The sequence below is a fragment of the Gorilla gorilla genome, chromosome 6 (genome assembly GCF_029281585.2).
Source record: "Gorilla gorilla gorilla isolate KB3781 chromosome 6, NHGRI_mGorGor1-v2.1_pri, whole genome shotgun sequence".
Classification (NCBI taxonomy): domain Eukaryota; kingdom Metazoa; phylum Chordata; class Mammalia; order Primates; family Hominidae; genus Gorilla; species Gorilla gorilla.
The window spans coordinates 8,585,312-8,595,975 of NC_073230.2; the positions used below are offsets into that span (position 1 = coordinate 8,585,312).

General features: G+C 39.8%; 1 protein-coding gene across 5 annotated transcripts in view; it reads right to left on the reverse strand.

The window, feature by feature from the left end:
• The window catches only part of CHLSN (cholesin), a 133,784-nt gene extending 127,182 nt beyond the window's left edge, over window positions 1–6,602 (reverse strand). Inside the window, exon 1 of one of the 5 annotated variants that reach the window (XM_019030783.4) lies at window positions 6,478–6,602. The gene's annotated coding sequence lies outside the window, so the exon portion shown is untranslated. Of the gene's footprint in view, window positions 1–5,594 lie in introns of all 5 variants that reach the window. The other 4 variants (XM_019030782.4, XM_055346746.2, XM_031013005.3 and 1 more) reach the window with 4 other exon arrangements.
• Between the last annotated feature and the right edge of the window lie 4,062 nt (window positions 6,603–10,664).

The following is a 10,664-nucleotide window of genomic DNA, read 5'->3' on the forward strand; positions in this document are numbered from 1 at the left end:
AAAAAAAAAAAACAAAAAAAACAAATTATAATCCCTCTCAAATTATTTACCATAAATTTAAAAATGTAACACCCAAGTGCGGCCGGGCACGGAGCCTCAGCCTGTAATCCCAGCACTTTGGGAGGCTGAGGTGGGCGGATCACGAGGTCAAGAGATCAAGACCACCCTGGCTAACACAGTGAAACCCTGTCTCTACTAAAAATACAAAAAAAAAAATTAGCTGGGCGTGGTGGCAGGCGCCTGTAGTCCCAGCTACTCGGGAGGCTGAGGCAGGAGAATGGCGCGAACCCGGGAGGCGGAGATTGCAGTGAGCCAAGATTGAGCCACTGCACTCCAGCCTGGGCGAGAGTGAGACTCCATCTCAAAAAAAAAACAAACAAACAAAAAAAAAAAACACCCAAGTGCTACTTTACGATACATAAATAAATGGGAGAAAGATCATTTGCTATAATGTTTGTTGTGAGACAAAATTTAGGCTGGAACACAGTGGCATAATCACAGCTCACTGCAGCCTCGACCGCCCAGGCTCAAGCAATCCTCCCAACTCAGCCTCCGGAGTAGCTGGGACTACAGGTGTACACCACCACGTAGCTAACTTTTGTATTTTTTGTGGGAATGGGGTTTCGCCATGTTTCCCAGACTGGTCTCAAACTCCTGAGCTCAAGTGATCCTCCCACCTTGGCCTCCCAAACTGCTGGGATTGCAGGCGTGAGCCACCACACCTGGCCCCAAAATATATATATATATTTTTTTAATTAGCTGGGCATGGTGGTGCGTGCCTGTAGTCCCAGCTACTTGGGAGGTTGAGGCAGGAGAATCCCTTGAGCCCAGGAGTTCAAGGGTGCAGCGAATCACGATCACGCCACGATACTCCAGCCTCGGCGACAGAGCAAGAGACTGTATCTTAAAAAAAAAAAGGGGGGGGCAAGGCTGGGCGCGGTGGCTCACACCTGTAATCCCAGCACTTTGGGAGGCCGAGGTGGGCAGATCACCTGAAGTCAGGAGTTTGAGACCAGGCTGGCCAATATGGTGAAACCCCACCTCTACTAAAAATACAAAAATTAGCCAGGTGTGGTGGCGTGTGCCTGTAGTCCCAGCTACTCAGGAGGCTGAGGCAGGAGAATCACTTGAAACTATGGAGATTACAGTGAGCCGAGATCGCGCCACTGCATTCCAGCATGGGTGACAGAGTGACATTGTGTCTCTAAATAAATAAATAAATAGGCCGGGTGCGGTGGCTCACGCCTATAATCCCAGCACTTTGGGAGGCCGAGACGGGCAGATCACAAGGTCAGGAGATCGAGACCATCCTGGCTAACACGGTGAAACCCCATCTCTACTAAAAAATACAAAAAATTAGCTGGGCATACTGGCGGGCGCCTGTAGTCCCAGCTACTCAGCTACTCGGGAGGCTGAGACAGGAGAATGATGTGATCCTAGGAGGCGGAGCTTGCAGTGAGCCGAGATCGCACCACTGCACTCCAGCCTGGGCTACAGAGCGAGACTCCTTCTCAAAAATAAATAAATAAATAAATAAATAAAGAGTCATCTACCTGCCCTGTCTCTGACTCCTTTCCCTCCCCCATCCCATCAGGCTTTTGCCCCAAACACCCTACCACAATGACACCCATGTGGCTAAATCCCATTGCCAACTCTCAGTATGCAACTTATTTGACCTAACAGTGTTGGACTGTTGATCCTTCCTTCTCTCTTGACAGGCATTTTCCACTTGGCATCCAGCACAGACAGCACAACTCCTGCTTTTGCTCCCACCTCTCAATCGCCCTGTCCTTGAACACTGAAGGACCCAGGCTTAGTGCTCAGCTTCCTCGCTCCCTCGTGATCCCATTCAGTCATGTGGCTTCAAATACCAACTAGACGCTGATGACTTTGTTTCCTCTCTTTACAGTGTCTTATTAACCCTCTCCTTCAACTACATGCCAACTCAACTGTGTACATGTATATAGCTATAGTGATATGTATATACATATAGTTATATATATATATATATATGGTCATATATGCTTACCTAGACATATATACACATATATATACTTGAACTCCTGACCTCTGTTTACACTGTTTATACACATACATATACATGTGTGTATATATATGTATGTGTATGGCCGGGCACGGTGGCTCACGCCTGTAATCCCAGCACTTTGGGAGGCCGAGGCGGGGGGATCACTTGAGGTCAGGAGTTTGAGACCAGCCTGGTTAACATGGTGAAACCCCATCTTTACTGAAAACACAAAAATTAGCTGGGTGTGCTGGCACCTGCCTGTAAACCCAGCTACTCGGGAGGCTGAGGCAGGAGAATCGTTTGAATCCGAGAGGTGGACGTTGCAGTGAGCTGAGATCGCGCCACTGCACCCCAGCCTGGACAACAGAGTGAGACTCCACCTCAAAAAGAAATATATATAAATGTATTTATATAAATATATATAAATGTATTTATATATTTATATAAATGTATTTATATAAATGTATTTATATAAATACATATAAACGTATTTATATAAATACATATAAATTTATATAAATACATTTAAATGTATTTATATAAATACATAAATGTATTTATATAAATACATATAAATGTATTTATATAAATACATATAAATGTATTTATATAAATACATATAAATGTATTTATATAAATACATATAAATGTATTTATATAAATACATATAAATGTATTTATATAAATACATATAAATGTATTTATATAAATACATATAAATGTATTTATATAAATACATATAAATGTATTTATATAAATACATATAAATGTATTTATATAAATATATAAATGTATTTATATAAATACATATAAATGTATTTATATAAATATATATAAATGTATTTATATAAATATATATAAATGTATTTATATAAATATATATAAATGTATTTATATAAATATATATAAATGTATTTATATAAATATATATAAATGTATTTATATAAATATATATAAATGTATTTATATAAATATATATAAATGTATTTATATAAATATATATAAATGTATTTATATAAATATATATAAATGTATTTATATAAATATATATAAATGTATTTATATAAATATATATAAATGTATTTATATAAATATATATAAATGTATTTATATAAATATATATAAATGTATTTATATAAATATATATAAATGTATTTATATAAATATATATAAATGTATTTATATAAATATATATAAATGTATTTATATAAATATATATAAATGTATTTATATAAATATATATAAATGTATTTATATAAATATATATAAATGTATTTATATAAATATATATAAATGTATTTATATAAATATATATAAATGTATTTATATAAATATATATAAATGTATTTATATAAATATATATAAATGTATTTATATAAATATATATAAATGTATTTATATAAATATATATAAATGTATTTATATAAATATATATAAATGTATTTATATAAATATATATAAATGTATTTATATAAATATATATAAATGTATTTATATAAATATATATAAGTATATAAAAATGTATTTATATAAATATATAAAAATGTATTTATATAAATATATAAAAATGTATTTATATAAATATATATAAATGTATTTATATAAATATATAAAAATGTATTTATATAAATATATATAAATGTATTTATATAAATATATATAAATGTATTTATATAAATATATATAAATATATTTATATAAATATATATATAAATATATATAAATATATTTATATAAATATATATATAAATATATATAAATATATTTATATAAATATATATTTAAATATATATAAATATATAAATATGTATATTTATATATAAATATATATAAGCATATATAAATATATAAATATGTATATTTATATATAAATATATGTAAGTATATATAAATATATAAGTATATATAAATATATATAAGTATATATAAATATATAAGTATATATAAATATACATATATATAAATATAAATTATATATAAATATATAAATATATATAAATATGTATATATAAATATATAAATATGTATATATAAATATATATAAATATGTATATATAAATATATATTATATAAAATATATATAATATATATAAATATATATTATATAAAATATATATAATATATATAAATATATATTATATAAAATATATATAATATATATAAATATATATTATATAAAATATATATAATATATATAAATATATATTATATAAAATATATATAATATATATAAATATATATTATATAAAATATATATAATATATATAAATATATATTATATAAAATATATATAATATATATAAATATATATTATATAAAATATATATAATATATATAAATATATATTATATAAAATATATATAATATATATAAATATATATTATATATAAATATATAAATATATATAAATATATATTATATATAAATATATAATATATATTATATATAAATATATAAATATATATAAATATATATTATATATAAATATATAATATATATTATATATAAATATATAAATATATATTATATATAAATATATAAATATATATAAATATATAAACCTAAATATTTTTAAAAAATATATAAAGATAAATATATACAAATATATATAAATATATATAAATATATATATATAAAAATATATATAAATACATATATAAATATAAATACATATAAAAATATATATAAATACATATATAAATATACATAAATATATAAATATATACATAAATATATATAAATATATAGATAAATATATAAATATATACATATATAAATATATACATAAATATATATAAAATATACATAAATATATAAATATATACATAAATATATAAATATATACATAAATATATATAAATACGTAAATATATACATAAATATATATATGCGGGTGTGTGTGTATAAACTGTGTATATATATACAACTATATATATAACCATATATATGTACTTATATATATCATCTACACATATATCACCTCAAGCTTAAGAATTCGTAATCAATACCCCTGATCACCCTCCACAAACCTGAGCTTCCCAGTGTTCATCCTCTCCATAAACATCCATCTGATGAGGTTCACATAGTAGCTCAAGCTTAAAACCTTGGTCCATCCACAAATCCTCTCTTTCTCACATACTCGTCCAACCCACCACAAACTCCTGTTGGTTTACCACTGAAATACACCCAGAATGTGACTCCCTTAAGATCCCATAGGTACCCAGTCCAAGCCACCACCTCTCACGATGGCTTTTAAACTCCTAAATCAGATGGTGTGTCACCTCCACTCAAAAAACTTCCCAAGCTGTCCCCTTCCACTTGGAGGGAAAGTCAAGGTCCTTGCCACTTGGTAAGGTCCACACGACTGCCCTGGCCCCTCCTCGCATCTCTGGGAACTCACCTCCTCTTTCTCTCTCTGTTCCCAAATTGGCTGCAGCCACACTGGGCTCCCTGCTGTTTCCCCTGCACCTGCTGTTTCCTCGACCTGGAATGTTCTGGTGCCTCACTCCTCCTCCTGCTTCCTTTCCATTCTCATAACCCCTGTTCTCATCTTCTCCATGGCACTTACCATCACCTGCTCTGTGCACCTTGTTCATCTGTCTCTCCCCTCCAGAATGGAAGTTCACTAGATCACAGACTTGTCTCCACTTGCTGACAGCTGTAGCCCAATGCCCCGAACAGTGCAGGAGGAACCCAATGAACGTTTTTTAAAAATGAATGAATGAATGAATGAATGATGGAAGGAAGGAAATGGAAAGCATGCTTATGATGGAAAGTGAGGCCGGGCGCGTTGGCTCACTCCTGTAATCCCAGCACTTTGGGAGGCCGAGGCAGGAGAATCCATCGCTTGAGCCCAAGAATTCGAGACCATCCTGGGTAACATGGTGAGACCCCATTTCTACAAAAAACATTTTTAAAAATTATCCGGGTGTGGTGGCGCGCGCATGTGGTCCCAGCTACTTGGGAGGATGAGGCGGGAGGACTGCTTGAGCCCAGGAGGTGGAGGCTGCAGTGAGCTATGATCACGCCACTGCACTCCAGCCTGGGTGGCACAGCGAGACACTGCCTCAAAAATTAAAAAAGAGAAAGTGGGAGCTGAAAGCCCCGGAGGGCATATCAGGGCGTCTTCAGAGAAAGACAATGAAACCAGAGCCACTGCAAGCCCTGACGGCCTGAAACCTAGGAGCCAGCTGAGTCCCTTCCGCTCGCCCGCGCTGAGTTAACCCAGAGGGGTTGCGGGTGTCGAAGCCCGCGCCGGGACGCACCGGCCGCACCAGCCTCCCCAGCACCGCGAACCCCAGGGCCGCCGCCCGGTCGCGCGGCGCCGGGCCTCCGCGCACCCACGTGGAGGGGGCGGAGCCCCGCGGGAGCCCGCCCCGGGGCTCTGGGTCTCCCGGCGCCCAGACCCGCCGGCCACCCCGCCGCCACCCCACGCGCCTACCTGCGCCCACCTGCGCCCACGTCGCCCACCTAAGCGTGAACAGCTGCGTCGCGGACACCGCCTTCCGGCAGGGACCCGCGCCCCAGGTAAGCGTTAGTCCCGCCTTCAGGAGCGCGGAGCCTCCCATTGGACGAGGTCTGCGTCCGTCTCTCCGCCGGCTAATGGCAAGCGGCGGCAGCAAGGGGGGCGGTTCCAGGACCGGGCGCGGGCTAGTGACGCCATCTCTAGAGGCCTAGAGTTGCTTGGAGAGCAGCTGGTTGCCAAGGCAACCCGCCCTGCCCAGAACAAGCGCAGATGACTAGGTTTCGGCCCCGCAGGGCTTGGGGGTCTGGGGTGCAAGCTGCCCCGGCCGGGCTGGCGTCCCGGGGTGGGGCCTCCGCCGAAGGTCTAGGGCATGGAGCTCGGCTCGGAGTCGAAATGGATGAGCTACGGCTATTGGGATCAACAGGGCTAGGACTTAAACTTCGTGCTGAATTTTAAAAATCAGGATAGGTGCTAAAAAATACACAGGGTGGGTAGTGTTATCATAATGCTTGTGTCCGGGAGCGGTGGCTCACGCCTGTGATCCCAGCATTTTGGGAGGCTCAGGCGGGCGGATCGCTTGAGCTCAGGAGTTCGAGACCCGCCTGGCCAACATGACGACACCCCGTCTCTACTAAAAATACAAAAATTAGCGTGGTGGCAGGTGCCTGTAATCCCAGCTACTCGGGAGGCTGAGGCAGGAAAATCGTTTAAGCCCGGGAGGTGGAGGTTGCAGTGAGCCGAGATCGTGCTACTGCACTCCAGCCTGGGCGACAGAATGAGACTCTGTTTTAAAAAATAAAAAATAAATTAAAAAAATAATAATTAGCCGGGTGTGGTGGCACGTGCCTGTAGTTCCTGATACTCTGGACGCTGAGGTGGGAGGATCGCTGGAGCCTGGGAGATGGAGGCTGCAGTGAGCTATGATCAAGCCACTGCACTCCAGCCTGGGCAACAGAGCCAGACCCCGTCTAAAAAAAAAGGAAAAAAAGCACGCTTTCAAGTCACCCAGTAAGCTAAGTGCTTGGCAGCCGTATCAAGTATGATGTACGTTGCCTCAGGAATCCAAAGGTGACAAGCAAAGAAGGTGCACTCTTCCTTACTGGTAGAAGATTGTATTTGGTTCCTTTTTCTGCATAACAAATTAACCCAACATTTAGCAGCCTAAAAGAACATTTATTTTCTCATGGTATACGCCGTCAGGAAAGTGGGCGTGGCTAAGCTCTGTGCCTTTGCCTCAAGGGTTCACCAAGTTGTGGTCAAGGTGTCCCCCAGGGTTGTGGTTTCATCGGAAAGCTTGTCTGGAATGATCCACTCCCAAGCTCACACACACGGATATTGTAAGGACTCAGTCCTCCAAGGTCATTAGAGAACTGCCTCAGCCTTGCTGGCTGCTGCCCAAAGGCCACCCTCAGTTCCTTGGTACATGGGCCTTACCACAAGGAAGCTCACAACACTGCAGCTGGCTTGCCTTAGACGGTGCAAGCACACACAAGAGGAGGCACACACAAGACGCACATCACAGTCTCCTTGCACCCTAATCTCAGAAGTGACTTCCCTAGGCTTTTGCCATATTCTGTTCATTAGAAGTCGGCCGGGTGTGGTGACTCACACCTGTAATCCCAGCACTTCGGGAGGCTGAGGTGGATGGATCACTTGAAGTCAGGAGTTCAACACCAGCCTGGCCAACGTGGCAAAACTCCATCTCTACTAAAAATACAAAAATTAGCCAGGCATGGTGGCATGCACCTGTAATCCCAGCTACTCAGGAGGCTGAGGCATCAGAACCTACTGAACCCGGGAGGCGGAGGTTGCAATGAGCTGAGACCGCGCCACTGCACTCCAGCCTGGGCGACAGAGCAAGACTCCAGCTCAAAAAAAAAAGAAAAAAAAAAGTGAATCATGGCCAGGTGCAGTGGCTCAGGCCTGTAATCCCAGCTCTTTGGGAGGCTGAGTCAGGAGGATGGTTGGACACCAGGAGTTCAAGACCAGCCTGGGCAAATAGTAAGACCTCATGTCTACAAAAATAAAAATAGAAAATTAGCTGGGTGTGGTGGTGCACGCATATAGTCCCAGCTACTTAGGAGGCTGAGGTGGAAGGATTGCTTGAGCCTGGAAGATGGAGGCTGCAGTGAGCTATGATCACACCACTGCACTCCAGCCTGGGTGAAAAAAAAAAAAAAGGAAAAAAGGAAAAGAAATTTTTTTCATTTTTATTTTTGGAAATTGATATGGTTTGGCTGTGTCCCCACCCAAATCTCATCTTGAATTGTAGCTCCCATAATTCCCAGGCATTGTGGGAGGGACCTGGTGGGACATAATTGAATCATGGGGGCAGTTTCCCCCATACTGTTCTCATGGTAGTGAGTAAGTCTCATGAGATCTGATGGTTTGATAAGGGGAAACCCCTTTTGCTTGGTTCTCATTTTCTCTCATCTGTTGCCATGTAAGATGTGCCTTTTGCCTTCCACCAAGACTGAGAGGCCTCCCCAGCCACGTGGAACTGTGAGTCCATTCAACTTCTTTTTATTTATAAATTACCCAGTCTCAGGTATGTCTGAATAGCAGTGTGAATACTGACTAATACAGAAATGCTGAAAGGACTTGGATGCAATGACATCCCAGTGGCACTGAGCACTCCTGGCGCCCAGAACAAAAGAAATGAAAAACAGGGCCGGGCACTCACACCTGTAATCCCAGCACTTTGGGAGGCTGAGGTGGGAGGATCACTTGAACCCAGGAGTTAGAGACCAGCCTGGGCAACATAGCAAGATCCCACCTCTACAAAAAAAATTAAAAATTGGCAGGGCATCGTGGCATGCACCTGTAGTCCCAGCTACTTGGGAGGCTGAGGTGAGAGGATCCCTTGAGCCCAGGAGGTCAGGGCTGCAGTGAGCTGTGATGACGCCACTGCACTCCAGCCTGGGCAACAGAGCAAGACTGTCTCTAAATAAGACAAACAAATTGAAAAACAGCAAAAAATCTCTCTAACAGCATTCAACTAGTATCTTGGCCTAAATACTCTCCTCTTTGCTTTATTCACCTTGTATAATAAACTGTGATTATAAGTTTTTAATATCATTTCAGCAAAATGAAGTAAATCAACATTTATCTGCAAAAACTTCATATGCATCCACGCAGAAAAGTCGGACTAGTTTCTCTGTCACCGGGTTCCCCAGAACACAATGATCCTCTCAACACATCTGCAATATTGAAGGCCAGGCACCATGGCTCACGCCTATAAGCCCAGTACTTCGGGAGGCCAAGGTAGAAAGGTCACTTGAGGCCAGGAGTTCGAGACCAGCCTGGGCAACGTAGTGAGACCCTATCTCTATAAAAAACATATATATTTTTAAATTAGCTGGGCATGGTGGTGCACACCTGTAGTCCTAGCTACTCGGGAGGCTGAGGTAGGAGCTTCACTCACGCCTGGGAGTTCAAGGCTACAGTGAACCATGAATGCACCACTGCACTCCAGCCTGGGTGACAGAGCAAGACCCTGTCTCCAAAGAAATACAGACATTTACAATACTGAGCGGACGTCAAAGATCCTCATTCTTAAGCTTAGCATTTGGAAAACTACGGCAATTTCAGCCGCTGACCTATTTTAGGAACTCGTCTCTGAGCTGATCATTCAAGTGCAGTCTTAGGCTTACTGCAAAGAATACATCTGGAAGGTTAATGAAGAGTACATTTAAAAATATCCCCGATCCCTTTTAACTTTGTTAACCTGGAGAAACTGAGTTAGGATTGACGGGCTGGTTATATCCGTCCTTCCTGTGACACTGGACCTAATTTCTCACCAGGAATACCGGACGCTGTCAACCCTCACTCTGACTTAAAAGGCCTTTTGGGGACATCTTGTGAAAATGTTTTGATACTGCAGCCCGTACACCAGAAAGGGAAGTAGCAGCCAGGTTCCCAGGCTCCTGTCCAAGATGCCAGGCACCAGGGGTGACGGCACGGCCCTGGGCCCTGCCCAGATAAAACAGTGATGCCAGCCAAAGCCTAACTCAGGCAAAGGAGAGCCCCCGAGGCAGGGGGCGAGGACACTTCCCGAGACACGCTTCCCCTGCTGTAGGCAGGTGGGGTGACGCGAGATGCCAGGCGCGGGACTGTGAGCCTGTCCAACCCAGCGAGAGAAAACGTTCAGCATCTGCAAACATCTGCTCCCGC